We start from the raw sequence: 13,089 nt of genomic DNA, 5'->3' as shown, positions 1-13,089 counted from the left end.
TGTTTGTGTGTGTTTCCTCCCCTTGTTTGTGTGGGTAAAGAACTCCCACCAAAATGTCACCTTGGGTCCCAACACTACATTCTGTCGAGGTCTCATTTCCCTATGACTGGTATGGGATGCCGTCCTGTGCAGGAGCCTCCCTGCATCATAACGCTGCACAGGTGAATCTCAGTGAGCATAGCCTCGCCTTGACGGGTTGAAAACCTGCTGATTACATTTTTTTAATCTCATCCCATTTTCCAGTGCTGCTCATTAACTTCCGGAAAGACTTTTCTCACTCTTTTAATGAGTCTGTGTTATCAGACTTTTTTCTTCTCCTTGCCCTAACTGAAACAGATTGGCATTCTAGCAGCTTTTATGAATAATGTGTTTTAATTAAATCCCTGTTGATTGTGCCAATGCATCACGAGCCCGACGTGGCATCGGCCAATGAGGCGGCAGGAGGGATACTGTGAGAAAATGGCGCTTCCTTCATGACGGCCCTCTTCTGATCAGGCCTCCAGCAACAGGAGATTACAGCGTAGGAGTCCATTAGCAGCAACGGCCAATCAGAACCCCCCTCCTCGCTCATTAATCTTGCGTTCGCTGATGTGAGTTCCGTGAGTTTTTTTTTTTTTTTTTAATTAGCTACCCTGTGCCTCCAGCTCTCTGAGACAAAAGCAAACTCCACATAAAACCTTTCAATACACATTAAATATTTCAACCTTCACAGGCTGCTTTGTAAGGCAGAGACGCTGTGAAAATATAATTAAATAATGCAGGGGGGAGGGGTATACCAATGAAGTGAAGCTGACTTAATAAACGAGTACCAGACGGGCAACAGCTAATGAATGAAATATTCAGCTAGTCACGCATTGACCTAATTGAAATCATTTTGACTTTGAGGGGTTTCGTTTTAGTCATTGTTTTGCCACATCCTCACGCAAAAATACCATGCAGGACTTGGTATGGCCGTACCAGTAAGGCTGAAGGGTCCCATGGTGACACTGTGACCCCCAGTGACCCTCAGAACTGTGGGCTCATCTTTTCTCCATCATGCCAGTAAAGGCTATTACAGGGAATCACACACACACACACACACACACACACATAGGTTTGTAATTATATTGTTGTGGGGACTCTCCATTCATTTTTATGGGGAAAACTCTAATCAGAACATGACAACCTTAACCCCTGTCCAGCCCTAACCTTAAGCATAAGTAACCAAACAAAATACGAGACTTTTGGCATTTTTAGTTTTTTTGATCGCTGCCACAGATTTTTGTAAAATTGTGGGGACCTGAAAAATATCCACACAAGCTAAAACAGGTTTGACTACATTGTGGGGACATTTGGTCCCTATAATATGGTAAATAAAATCCTACACACACGCACAGAGGCACATGCGCACACGCACAGAAGCGTGCATGCGTACACATGCACAAATTCTTACATGCCCACACACGTCCACTGCCCCATCCACGTGAACCACTGACACACACACACGCACGCACACGCACGCACGCATACACAGGCACAAGCTAGCACAAAGACACCCTGACAGCCACACTCACACGCACAATCAGGCCATGCTGTGAGAACCAGTGGGGGTGTTTGTCATGGGGACACAATGCAGGCAGCGTGAAAAGCGCTGTGAGCTGGATGGAGCGCCCCCACCATACCCCGCGTAACCTCAGTGCTGAGCGCTGATGGCCGGCTGCCTGGGAACTGGGGAGAGGACACACACACACATACACACACGCACGCACGCACACTGAGAAAGCATCCTTGGGAAAGGCCGGCCTGGCCATTGCCCTGAATCGTCCTGACTTTTGTACTGGTTAATAAGAATTAGGTAATGGTCCGTGAGGGGGGTTCGGTAGGAGCTAAGCCGCAGAGGAAGCCCAGCCCCTCTGCTCTGCTTTCCCTCTGCCTCTCTGACACAATCGCACACTTTCTTCATTTTCAGGGAACAAAACAGAATTTGCAAGGAGTCAGTGTCATTCAGCCACCCGCGTCCTGAGGCAGAGTGAGACTGGGAATCTTACTCAGTCCAAGAGGACCGGGCTTCCACTTTTATCAGATTGACTGTGCATTTCTGCATTGCAGTATTAATAACTGATTAAAAACTCTCACAACACAGTTTTTTAAACAATAGTGAGAACATTCTTTTGTAAATTAGGGATAAAATTAAACAACTTAAAGTAATTTACAACCTTTTAAGAAGTGCTAAACAGTAGAGTCTGATAAGGGAAATTGCAAGAACCAGCTGATTAATAAGCGTTACTTTGACGCTACAGAATGAGCCGAAAGAAAAAAAAAATCTTTTCAGAAAGACCATAATTAAAAGGCTTGCAGGAGCTATCAAGCCGAGACAGTCAATGTTCAGCAGGCCAATTTAAACAGGCTCTCCAGCTGCTGGTGTGGAAAATTACGTGGGTTTGTTTTTAAAGGAAAGCAGGTTTTATTCTTGTGAGGGAATGCTTGAAAAAGATAAAGGAAAAGGGAGGTCATGCAACCAGAAGGAAACCGTATTGCTTCTTTTAGCAAGCAGGAGAAAGACTTTCGCTCTTTTTTCTTTCGATCTTAATGAAACATCCCTGACAGCCGGGTGCTGAGGACTGGTTGATGTCATGAATTATTTATTCATTCAGGAGGGGAGTATCGGAAGGGTAACTCCGCCGGCGTGCCCGCTGTCTTTGCTCTGGCTCCTTATTGAATGTGACCCATGTTTTTCACATGACAGCGTGTCCATACAGTATGACCGGCGGATGACATCCAGGGCCGGTGTTCTGACAAAACGTCCTACTTTATCAAAACATCCTACCGTAGTGCTAATCGATAGCCCTAACCCTAACTCTTACCCTAACCCTAAACCTAACCCCCCAAAAACCCTTACCTTAACCCTAATCCCAAGACGGTGGAACTGCACATGCACAGAAAGGCTCGATAGCATGTCTCGATAGGTAGGATGTTTTGTCAGAACACCGACAATGATACAGATCGATGTGCCGGCCTCTCCCAATGTGCCCGCAGCTAACGTTTTATCGAACTGGCAATTGGACCCATGGGTGCAGCCTGGAAAGTGACCGGCAATGAGAAGCACCTGCTCATTGATGCATCTCGAGCGCCGGGAAAGGGGACTAATTAGCGTTATTAGGAGTGTCGCGTAGAAGGCGCAGTGAGGAAGCGGGAGTAGCAGAGATGGCTAGCATGAGGCTTGGAGGCCCGAGCGATGCTGGCAGTTGTAGGTGGAGGACGTTCCCAGTAATCCTAACGCCGAGCTTGGGTTTCTGTATCGGAGCAACGTGAGTCACGGCAGAATGCACGGCCACAAGGCCTCGCAGAGGGTTTAAATTATTTAATGCATTTCTTGGTACAGACGCAGTACTATAACGGCGCAATAGTTATGTTCAATGGATGGCAGTGAAGTGCCTTTGATGTGGTTCTCTATAATAATGCGGTGAGAGAAAAGTATTAGCAGATGCACAGCCAAGGAAAGGGCTCGCGACCCCCCACACCAGTAACAGGCCTCCGGGGAGCAGCCCCCATGAACAATGACCTAGCACACCTCTGTCACCCCCCCCCCCCCCCCCCCCCACACACACACACACCCCCTCACCCTCCTGCCCTCCTGAAAGTACTACAGGAATATTTCCTCCAAACTCACATAACGTCACACCCCTATGAACATTCTCTGTATGTGCCCATCGATCAACCGTCCGCCCCAAAAAAACAACAGACTTTCCTCTTCATATCTCGACCAAGAGGACAGTCTGCTGTAACGCAATACAGGCACCTGATGGACTGTCACGGCTCTGAATAACTGCGGTCTGCACCACATCATCTCCAGTGCTGATACATGTTAACAGTGCTGCAAATTTTATCCATAAGACTTTTTGTTAAATCTTGCACTATATCGAACATATGCATATATGATTTCACTACTTCACTTTAGTTCACTATTCAGCTACATATATCTATATTATAAATATTCATTTTATTTTTATGTACAGTATTTATCTATATCTATATATATTTTGTTTGGTTACTTATGGTTATGGTTAGGGCTGGGTAGGGGTGAAAGTTGTCATAGTAAGCATTAGCATTTTTCCCATAGAAATTAATTAGTTTGAATGAATGAGTTTTGTTGTATGTACCCTGACAATAGAGATATTCATTCCATTCATATCTTATAACTGCATAAATGTTGTTGTTTAATTAACTCTTAGATGCATACATTGGGTCATTAGTTACCTGAGACATCACTTTGTATTATTTTTTTTTAATTATTTGATGTAGTCTTGACTCAATGTTTTAGATATGCCTCATAATTTTCATCCATAACAAATTTAGAAAAAAAATCTGAAATAGTGTCAAATTTATTTTTTATGACCGTTTATTTGCAAGAAAGGTATCAGCTCACAAGCTACCCGAGGTATGTAATAATTTATGGATCCATTGAAAAAAATTTATACAATAGTTGCCATTATTGCTAGTTGGTAATATTAGGCTAGGCTAGGAAATATTAAGAAATATTTAAAAATATTCATAGAGCATTAACAACATTCAGAAACTGTTCAGAGTCATCATGGAAGAAGCATTTAATAAATGTTTTCTGAGTCATGGGCATTTGTAGCTTGATTTTTTTTTATTTTCCTTGGCGGGTCGCTAATGAATTAGGGCTATGTACCGAAATTGCAGGCTGCCATCCCCCCCCCCCCCCCCCCCCCAGAGTGATTATTCTCCATAGGATGTAGGTGGATTTCCCAGGAGAGAGCTCTCCATGCTGAAAGGGCAGCACAGAAGATCAAAATCCCCCCCGCACACTTTTTTACCCGTTATGAGAATAGAGATTTGAACGTTTAGTGGACCGGCTTTGTGAAATTGCAGCTCCTTTTAGATGTTTATAGCCCAGTAAAGCAGGAATAACGCAGGTTGATTGGGGGGCAGGCACGGAGCCGAACGCCGCCGTAAAGATTACCGGGTTGCGTGTCACGGTTGTCATGGGTTACAGTACATGTTCCTTTGCTGGGATTGGCAGAGTGCTGGGGGGGGGGGGGGTGCAGCTGGTCCCAGGGCTGTAAAGCCCTGCATAGTGAACCTGCTTCGCACAAAAGGTGATACTGCAGAGTGTATATCCACCTGCCGCATGTATCTGAGCTGTTTTGTTACTTTGTTACCTCATTAGTACAGTGTCATTAAGTAGTGCTTTAATCAGATTTCCAACTTTTTGGCTATAGCATAAACATATGAGGAATTTTCAGAATTTGCAAGCCTTTGGGATTTTTGGTGCTAGGGTGATAAAGTGTCTTGTAAAGAGTAGAAATAGATGTTACTATGGAGTACTACACAGGCTGTAGTGTCTTTGGGTCTCTGCCTGTCCCCGGGTAAGATGGGCTCTGATCCCCGCAGCGAGCGAGGGCACACGGGCTGTAGTGATGCAGCCTTCGGGTCTCTGCCTGTCCCCAGGTAAGATGGGCTCTGATCCCCACAGCGAGCGAGGGCACACGGGCTGTAGTGATGCAGCCTTCGGGTCTCTGCCTGTCCCCGGGTAAGATGGGCTCTGATCCCCACAGCGAGCGAGGGCACAAGGGCTGTAGTGATGCAGCCTTCGGGTCTCTGCCTGTCCCCAGGTAAGATGGGCTCTGATCCCCACAGCGAGCGAGGGCACACGGGCTGTAGTGATGCAGCCTTCGGGTCTCTGCCTGTCCCCGGGTAAGATGGGCTCTGATCCCCGCAGTGAGCGAGGGCACACGGGCTGTAGTGATGCAGCCTTCGGGTCTCTGCCTGTCCCCAGGTAAGATGGGCTCTGATCCCTGCAGTGAGCGAGGGCACACGGGCTGTAGTGATGCAGCCTCCTCTACACGAATCGATCAGAGAGTGAGAGGCAGCCTCCAGAAATGGCCTGTGGAAACATAAACACAGCGCATTAAGTATTACTGGGCTCATTCTTTAATCAGCAGAGTAGGAGCTGAACATGAGCTGTGTACATATTTTTAGCGACAGCAGATAAATATCAGTGGCTGGTTTGCATGTTGATGCTGTCTTGCCTCCTGTTTGAATCTGTCTGTAACTGCCTGGCATCAGATTATTTTAATTGTCGTTCTTGATGCATTTAGTCAGCAGGATGTGGGATGAAATCCCACCCAGTCTCATTCCACCACCTTTCGTTCGATGGGTGGTAATGGAATATGGATGTAATAGCAAAAAACTAAATATATAAAAATACAGTTGTCATGTTTAAAATGATGAATCTGTCATCTGAAATGCAAAGTAAGCATTCAACTGCCTGCTAATAACTCATTTAACCCTACTTACAAATGCAGAAGAAATGCGTAAGTTTTAGCAAATGGCACACTTAAGATGTACATTAGACGCCGGTACAGTCACGTTCTCAGCGCTTCTGGTTGACCTGGATGAAGAGAGCGTGGCCTGTCCTGCCTCATTGGATATAAGCGGGGAATTCGTAGCCTTACAGCCTGCAATCTGTCGCTGTAGCTGCTGTTTGCTGAAATAAACAAACAGGTGGCAAAGGTAAACATTACCTCAGAACATCAAAACACCAGTGTTTGGATAAAACTGGATGTTTGTTTGTGTCTAAATAATGAATTTGCATTTGGATACATTCAGAATCACGTGAATGACAACTTCTGGTTAGGATATTCTTAGATAATCTATTAATACTTCTACTTAATATTTAGCATGTTTAGATATATTCTTGTCAATTAGCATGTCCCCTGTGATGTCTGGGATTAGATCCTAGATGGAAAATAGGTGCATGCATGGGCGTAAATTATGGGGGGAATGGGGGAGTTGTAGCCCCCCAATAAATCAAAACCAGCTAAAACAACCCCCCCAATAATCAAGTTTCCCCCGTAATGGGTGGAGACCTCAAACCCCACAATGTTCCAGCCAAAGTTACGCCCTTGGGTGCATGTAAGTATTGTGATGTGACCCCTTTAGACACATTAACTGTAACAAACAAAGACTATCTATAACCCTGGCTTTATAATTTGAAGATGACTGAATTTGTTTACCTCTCATGTTGTTGACAGAAATGAAATTCTTGTAATGAGATGGTTTTACGTTCGACTTGTTTGTCTGATATGCACCTGTCCATGGGTTTGCATGCAACTCATACATCTGATGTATGTGCAAAGTTCTTGGGCGGAGCTGGGATTCTGTTACAATGAAACAATGTAATCTGAAGAGCATGATTACACATTGATCTATTCATGTGTCCTTGGTTCACAACCAAAAGACAGAACGGCAGGAGAGTGACAGTTTCTGAAAAATGATCCGCAAGCTCAAAAGATTCCCGAGATTCCGTTAAGAATTACCATAACTGACATCCATGTGTTTTCCATCCAAGGCTGTAATTCTCATATTTTTATTTTGAGTAAGTGGGACGGCACTGTGAGTTTCTGAAAAACACCTGCAAATTTGAGTGCTCACAATAGATTGAAAGAAGAAGGTAGGTGCTATCTGTTCAAGTGGTCTAAGTCTTAAAATGCACAGCTATATGTTAAAATATATAGATAACGTTAATTTTATCAGAGATGTACAGGAAGCATCAGTTCAGTTATCACAGACACAGAAAACCAGGCTCTTGTGATCAATCACAGATCATGGCTAGTGCTTTTATCAAAGCGTATAATGTTGTATGTGTGTTTTTTGTTTTTTTTTTTGATTGATTGCCCACCTAATCAGTTAATGGTTCGGTGACTTTCTTTGAAACACAAGCCCTGGGAGCCTTAATTGACCCATAAGGGATTTTTGTGAGAATAATGCATCTCTTCCTCATGTTACATGGGAGGCTCCTATCTCACACCAGCATATAAATAATGCCCTGCATTTATGATTTGTTGCCATTTTAAAAGTGTAAGTGGAGTACCTACGGATCTGAGATGGAGATGGCATTAGAAGGTGCCTGAGAGACAGACTTAAAGCATGATGTTGAAACAGTGCTGAAACAGAGAGCAAAGAAGAAAAAAAGAACATTGCCACTCTGTCCTCAGGCACACACAGGCACCACACTGCGAAGGGAAAGACACAGAACCAAACTGCAGATATCTGTGCTCATACACACAGGAAGCTGCACGGCCATTCGGTGGTGGGTGTGTGTCTGCTAGCCGACATGCCCCTGAAGGTTTCTCCTCACAGATACTACCCTGAATGTTTGCCCTCACAGATACATCCCTGAAGGTTTCCCCTCGCAGATACATCCCTGAAGGTTTCCCCTCTTAGATACATCCCTGAAGGTTTCCCGCACAGATACTCCCCTGAAGGTTTCCCCTCACAGATACATCCCTGAAGGTTCCCTCACAGATACGCACCTGAAGGTTTCTTCTTACAGATACATCACTGAAGGTTTCCCTCACAGATACTCACCTGAAAGTTTACCCTCACAGATACATCCCTGAAGGTTTCCCCTCGCAGATACATCCCTGAAGGTTTCCCCTCTTAGATACATCCCTGAAGGTTTCCCGCACAGATACTCCCCTGAAGGTTTCCCCTCACAGATACATCCCTGAAGGTTCCCTCACAGATACGCACCTGAAGGTTTCTTCTTACAGATACATCCCTGAAGGTTCCCTCACAGATACGCACCTGAAGGTTTCTTCTTACAGATACATCACTGAAGGTTTCCCTCACAGATACTCACCTGAAAGTTTACCCTCACAGATACATCCCTGACAGTTTCCCTCACAGATACTCCTCTGAAGGTTTCCCCTCGCAGATACATCCCTGAAGGTTTCCCCTCTTAGATACATCCCTGAAGGTTTCCCGCACAGATACTCCCCTGAGGGTTTCCCTCACAGATACTCCCCTGATGGTTTCCCCTCACAGATACATCCCTGAAGGTTTCCCACACAGATACTCCCCTGAAGTTTTCCCCTCACAGATACGCACCTGAATATTTCCCTCACAGATACTCACCTTAAGGTTTGCCCTCATAGATACACCCTTGAAGGATTCCCTCACAGATACACCCTTGAAGGATTCCCTCACAGATACGCACCTGAAGGTTTCCCTCACAAATACTCACCTTAAGGTTTGCCCTCACAGATACTCCCCTTAAGGTTTCCCCTCACAGACATGCACCTGAAGGTTTGCCCTCAGAGATACGCCCCTGAAGGTTTCCCCTCACAGACACACACCTGAAGGTTTGCCCTCACAGATACTCACCTTTAGGTTTCCCCTCATAGATATGCCCCTGAAGGTTTCCCCTCACAGATATGCCTCTGAAGGTTTGCCCTCACTGATACGCCCCTGAAGGTTTCCCCTCACAGATATGCCTCTGAAGGTTTGCCCTCACAGATACGCCCCTGAAGGTTTCCCATCATAGATATGCATCTTTGCTCAGGGGACCAAAGAGCAGCCATGTTGTAAAGGCAGATCTACCCAGCCATGGCTCGGGGCACTTTTGCAAAAAGGCTCCCCTGACACTCCCGACCTGAATATTTATCTTTTTTTCTTCTCATTTAACCACTAGAACGTCAGAATATTATTTGTTACGACTCGTATTAATTACATTGAAGTGTGTGGAAGTACTTGAAGAAGTATTGCGGCGGCAGTAATTGGGCGTGCAGAGTCCTCCTCAGAGCAGCGGTTTGCTCCTTGCTGATTACGGGCAGCTGTGATGAGATATAAACACGCACATGAATCAGGCAGTGGGGTGCGTGCGTAGTAAACAGCCCCCCATGTTGACGTGGAATTAATGTCCTGAAATGTACGCTGCCACATGCTGAGGCTTTAGCCACGTGCCTCGGGGGGCGTGGGAGTGGTGTGAGGCAAATAGCCATTAAAAGGCAGGAAGTGTGTGTGGGGGGGGGATTGTGTCACTGTTAAAGGCATGGCTCTGCAATGACGAATGGAGTGGGGATATTGTCAGGCTAGGTGAACATGCCACAAAACCCCCACTGATTTCTCCATGTCCTGAATGGATGTATGGTACAGACCTCCCCATGGGGTGCTGATGGACTGGTTTGGAGAATCCAGAGAGTGCTTATTCTGATAAGGACTTGGGACCGTACCAAACCAGGGGGGGGGGGGAGGGGGGTTTAGGCCACCACGTTTAAGGTTTCTGTCACCAAGTGCCACGTGGAGAGGGGACGGTCATCTCCTGTTTTGGAAAACTGGAGGAGAACCTCAACATGAGCAGGACAGAAGCGGGCGGCTCTGTGCCGTCTCTGTCCCCATCTCAGTGACCCCTGAGGCAAAGCTATCACCTTAATCTGCCAGGAGCTGTAGTGTGTTAAATGCTCATATGGCGTGATGTTTGTTAATGTTAGCTCTGACATAATTACTCGGATGGTGACCACAGTATAATCTCCCCATCCTGGTATGCTACAGGCCACACCCACCTTCAAAAGGCACAAAGAGGCTGTTTAATTTACATTAGCTGGGCATACATTCACTAAATCCTACTGACTGACAGCATGGCATTTACGTCTGACAGGGGGGATTTTCCCACTGATGCCAGTTCCCGGAGCTGTTATCCGGCGGCCGTGATCTTCTCAATGCCTTCCCAAATCTGCTCCTCCCGCAACTTCGGCTGATTCTTGCCGGGACCCCAAATGAACTTATCATCCAATCCCCCCCCCCCGCGCTGGTTGCCGAGACCCTTCGGACGGCTGCCATTTGTTGGCGGGGGTTGTTTGGCGTCCCTGATCGCTGCTCCGTTAATTGGGCCGGATCCGTTTCAGGGAACACGGCCCGCGGGGAGAGGGAGACACAAAGCCGGCAATAAATAGGGGCCAGAAAGTCATTTTCGTCAAACTGCAGCCCAGCGACCCTGAGATTAGTATTCCACACAGACACCACAGAACAAAACAGAAGGAGGGGGCCCAGGGTGGGGGGGGGGCATGAACACAGCAGGCTTTTAATAGCACATTGTGGATGTAGCTCCTATTCTGTCTCCTTCGCCTTTCAGACCCGTGTTACAGCAAACAGCTTTGAGGTGTGTGAGGAATAATTCAGTTCGCAAAAGTGACCCTAAAGACAGCACAAAAAGAGAAATAATTACTTTGTGTTTTCATCCCAGCTCTGGCTCATCTCATGTATACAGAATCACGCCGTCTGTGTGTATGTGTGTGTGTGTGTTTCAGGGCCATAAGGAAGGCTGCGAGTGACACACCTTCACTGGACAGATGAAAGCTTAACCGCCACCCCCCCAGCCTCTCATGGTGATGCATGTCGGGTGCAACAGAGGAACAGACACAAATCCGTCGCGCACAAGCTGTCTGTAGGAGACGGGCGAGATGGTGATGTGGCTATCAGAGGGCCAGGAGCAGTGTTGCAGTGTCATTGCCACGGGGGGTGACCCCCCCCCCCTCCAAAAGAATAAAAAATAATAACACTCCAAGATTCTAAATAAGAAGGATTAACAATTTTCACCATCCCCCGCCCCTCAGCTGGCAACTTTTTACAACACTGCTCCCTCTCCAGTGCCCACTGTCTGGTGCCCCTCCTGCGATCAGATTCGTTCAGGCACCTAGACTGTTGTGGGACAGTCACATGTCCCCGGGGCCAGGTAGGCAGGGGGTATGAGAGAGAGAGAGAGAGAGAGAGAGAAAGAGAGAGAGAGAGAGAATGGTGGCACTGGGTACTGCGTGGAGGCCAGAGTGACATCTCCATTGTACCAAGCCAACCTCTATGACTGATGGCAATAAAAACTGCTTTTGCCTGTGATGATGCAGAGCTGGCCTGGGCTCACCAGCCGACCTGTTGGTGACCCGTTTCGGCTGGAGGCCTCGGATGTACACTCAAGACAAGCCAGCATCGCTGATTACAGCAGACAGGCTAAAGGCTCAGCCTTAGCTGATTTGACCTATACTTGTGCCTAAAGCTATTTCCCTTAGTCTCATTGTGCCTAACGTTAGGTCCCCTGAGGTCTCTACTGCTTGAGTTCAGTTCATTTATTAGGTTTTGGTCAGTGCCTGCTTGCTTATAATCATCTGAATGTCTTGCGGTCACAGTCATGTGTGGCTGCCACCCCCCTTGATCACACGTCCTTCCGCTGGGCTGCGGCGTGCCCCGCTGTGCTAGAAATGTCAGCGAGAAAGGCCGAGGAAGTGTGTGCGTGAGGGTGGGGGTGGGGGGAGGTGTCAGAAAGACAAAGAGTGACTGAGCAAGACAGACGGTAGCAAGGAGTGTTCCGTGTGCCGCTGCTGCCCATCAGGAAGGTGCTCCAGAAACAGTATCCCAGCAGGCCGTAAGTGGAATGGCTTCTGCTGTCACATCTTTATTATGCATACCAGGGGGCTTTATTTGGCTCACATTCTTTCTGGGGGGGGGGTGACCAATTTGGTTCACTGTGATAAATGAGAAGGCAGGTATGGTCTTGGCTGGGCTGTTTTATGGCACCACCGCGGTGTCTCCGAGCCCACATTTGGCCACCTGGGTGCACCGCCGTGCTCAGGGAGCAGGGGCAACGTGAATGATGTCGCCGAGCGTCAAAGGGGCTCCCTGGGCCGCTCAGAGCGCCGGGTTTTTAATGCGACGTTGCAGGGTGAGTGCCCAGCCCGCTGCATTGTGCTTCCATCGCTGTCCGCTCGGTGCTCTGGGGGATCGTCGACCCCGAGTGCATCACAGCGAATCACTATTGCTTTCTCATATAGCACCTTCACCTTTCCACTTGAAAGTCTCTCCCATCCCCCCAGAATGTCACAAGTCATGAGGATTTTTTTTTAACTGTGCAATAAATAACAGGATGTTATCCCTTGCGTGACTCGAACGTGTCTGGCTGTCATTGTCATTACTGTGGCGTGTTGCTGCCTGAAATGCCGCAGATGGTAGAGGGCGCGGTAAAGCCCCGCTTGTCGCGTTACCTTGTGCTTTAGGGGTCGTGCGGCGTTTTTTCGGTGAGGACAGCGTAAACCCAAATCACGCATCTTTTTAGTCGCCTTTCATGATTGGTCTGTGAATGAGCTTTCCAGGCACAGCGTGCCAAAATAAACACTTCATTACTTAACTATTTATGCATCATTTAATGCCCAAATCGCTGTACGTTCAGTCTCGACGTTCCCCATAAAAACATGCTCTGTTCCAGCCTTCAGCTGTTGCGATGGATTCTGTTGGACTAAATTACTTTGGCTCCCCACC

General features: G+C 47.1%; 1 protein-coding gene across 3 annotated transcripts in view; it reads left to right on the top strand.

Annotated features, from left to right (window-relative positions):
* Positions 1-12,148: 12,148 nt before the first annotated feature.
* sulf2b (sulfatase 2b) overlaps positions 12,149-13,089 on the top strand; it is a 76,498-nt gene continuing 75,557 nt past the window's right edge. For 2 of the 3 annotated variants that reach the window (XM_072712932.1, XM_072712931.1), the window contains exon 1: positions 12,160-12,199. The gene's annotated coding sequence lies outside the window, so the exon portion shown is untranslated. Of the gene's footprint in view, positions 12,200-13,089 lie in introns of all 3 variants that reach the window. The other variant, XM_023838111.2, reaches the window with a different exon arrangement.

The sequence above is a fragment of the Paramormyrops kingsleyae genome, chromosome 6 (assembly GCF_048594095.1).
Source record: "Paramormyrops kingsleyae isolate MSU_618 chromosome 6, PKINGS_0.4, whole genome shotgun sequence".
Classification (NCBI taxonomy): domain Eukaryota; kingdom Metazoa; phylum Chordata; class Actinopteri; order Osteoglossiformes; family Mormyridae; genus Paramormyrops; species Paramormyrops kingsleyae.
This window is presented reverse-complemented; position numbering and strand designations above follow the sequence as displayed.